Raw genomic sequence first — 2,587 nt, 5'->3', positions numbered from 1 at the left:
ATTTCCAGATTCAGAACACTGCCACCCATGCCGTATGTGAGGAGCTTGAGTCAGAGACCACGCTTTGGGATCTGGATGAAATCCAGACATATAGGGGAAACCATATGACACTGGCAATTTCACAGACTCTCTCTGAACCCTCAACTGTCCTCCCACTGCTGCCTGTAACCACTGAGACAGAGCTCTGCTCGCTCCTCTTACTGCCTGGGTTTCTGTCTAAGGATGTCCAGAGAGGAGTGTCTCCATTGGTTCCACCAATGAGCCTGAATGAAAGAGATCAGAGGACTGACGACACCTGGTCGGCTGGGCGGGCACGGTCCTCCCTCCCGCCTCCCCACCCTTGTGTTTCTCTCCCTCTTATATATCCATCTGGGACATGGAATGACAAAGCTGTCTCCACGTATTCTGTCATCCCCAACTAACACCTTCAGACTACGAATTAAATTTCCCTTGTTCACCGTACTGAACAGTCTTAATTCTACTCTGTTGATCAGCCGCTGGCTCACCCGAACGTAGCGAAACCCAAAAAGAAAGAAAACCAGATGCATCGTGGGGATGCAGACAAACCATTTGTCTGCGTCTTGAAAGTTGTGTTTTAATCTCTCTGCATTGCCACGTTCGTGGAATTAAACCCACCACGCTGTGTATCACATCTCCCATCTTCTCTCCAATTCTGCTTTTTTGTTTTTGTCGTTTTCACTGGCAGGCAGGATTTTTCAGTTGTGTCTTACATTGTGACCCCTGAAAGGTGACCCTTCGTCAAAGTCTTCAGTGCAGTGCTTTATTTGGGAAGTGAGCCTTGTGGGAAGCAGACAGAAATGTCAACACAGGGGTGTTTTATCAAGTTAGAGTGTGGTGTTGGATCTGCGTGAAACATCTGATGAATTTCATCCAACATTTCTGAATCAATCTCTCTCCTCACCAGTCTCTATGTCTCTCTGGAAAGAGAAAACAAAAAGCGCTTATCAGTGGGTTCTCACCCTTCTGTGGGTAGGAGTGTTACCAGGGCCTCATCTCCCCCTCATGCTCAGGCTTTCTGGAAAGAGAAAACAGAAAGCATTTATCAGTGTGTTCTCACCCTTTGTGGGTAGGAGTGTTACCAGGGCCTCATCTCCCCCGCGTGCTCAGGCTTTACCCTTATGTGATTGGAGCATGTTTCTAAGGACACTCAATGTCATGGCCTCAGAGAAGCCCAAGGCAAAGAGTTAGAAGTCCACAGTGACAATACTATTTATGAGCTCCGTCATGTTGCATACGTGCAGCTAGTTAAACCCTGATATAAGTTGGCTATCACAGAGGTAGATGGAATAGAACATCACACTACATCCAACGGCCTCTTCTAGCTTACACAGTTCCAGTAGACCTTCAAACCAGTGTCTACAGAGACTATCAGCTAAACACGGATCACCAGTGCCTGCTGCTGCAGTCAATCTGAGGTATGACTGGCATTCCATTCATCTTCTTCATCATCTATTTTCCATTTCTCTTGGCCAGTATTTTGACAGTTTGACCTATAATTCTGTCCTCTAGAAAGCTCAGTCTTCATTTATCTTCTCCTGTTTAGGCGAACATTACTCCATGCCTGTTCAAGGTTGTTACTGGTCATAACAGTAGGAAAACAAAAGACACAACCACTGGATACTGGATATACAAATACCAAATACCATTTCTCCCTATGTCCAATAGATAATAGCGGGGGTTCCTCCAGGGTTAAAAAAAAATGACGCTCAACTTCTCCACTAGAAATCTACCACCTCTCTCTGCCTGTTGGAACCAGGAGTGAGTTGACACAGTAAAACTTCATTTACTAGAATCCTTACTGAGTCTCAATAGATGTATTACACCCAGGAAAGTCACAAGCTGTCTCCCTAAGTGCCATGGGCCAATCCTACCTCTCTGTGCATTGCTTCACCAGACCACTGTTTTCCAGTCATAGACAAAGGAGCATCACATACAAGACTGGCTGTTTTCTGTGAAAGCGAAAACCAGGGCAGAAGTTCACTAACCTTGTTCAAAATGTTTCCATAACTTCAAGCTGACAGCTGTCATTACCTCTTCTCCAGAGCCCTTGTTAAACAATGTTCTTCTCTCTAGGCACGTGACTCCTCTAGCTACATGTAAGCAGGGTTGGGAACTGTGGGTATTCTTCATCCAGTCTCTGTTACACACAGTGTTGGACGTTCTAGGCAAGGAAGGAAACAAAAGCTATGCAAATTGAAAAGGAATGATTGAATTTCTAACTGTTCACAAATGATCGGACTCTTTTTTTTTTTCCAGAAAACCCCATAGATTACAAGCACAAAAAGAAGAAACTTTAGAGTGGTGATGATTCTGTTAAAATATGGATATGGTTATTATTACTGAATCATTACTGAAAACTTGGCTTAAATGGTAAATTTTATAATAAGTCTGTTTCCATTGCATGTGAATTATTATATCATCTATTTTATCACATATTTATTATAATCGCACAATAATGGTTTTGCCAGTTATGTGTGTGTCTCAGCCTTGTCTTTTACTAAACCAAAATTAAAGAAGCAAAGGAAGACTCTTTTCATTTCCCTTACTGGGAGGAGTTTGGAGAAAA

At 43.4% G+C, this 2,587-nt stretch overlaps 1 long non-coding RNA gene across 1 annotated transcript; it reads right to left on the bottom strand.

Annotated features, from left to right (window-relative positions):
* Positions 1–547: 547 nt before the first annotated feature.
* Positions 548–2,266, bottom strand: LOC121141759. The gene is made up of 2 exons (XR_005878694.1): positions 2,007–2,266; positions 548–938 (listed from the first exon to the last, which is right to left on the bottom strand). It is a non-coding gene; the product is annotated as an uncharacterized LOC121141759 (long non-coding RNA).
* Positions 2,267–2,587: the final 321 nt, after the last annotated feature.

The sequence above is a fragment of the Mesocricetus auratus genome, unplaced genomic scaffold (genome assembly GCF_017639785.1).
Source record: "Mesocricetus auratus isolate SY011 unplaced genomic scaffold, BCM_Maur_2.0 Super-Scaffold_100008, whole genome shotgun sequence".
In the NCBI taxonomy this organism is placed as follows: Eukaryota; Metazoa; Chordata; class Mammalia; order Rodentia; family Cricetidae; genus Mesocricetus; species Mesocricetus auratus.
This window is presented reverse-complemented; position numbering and strand designations above follow the sequence as displayed.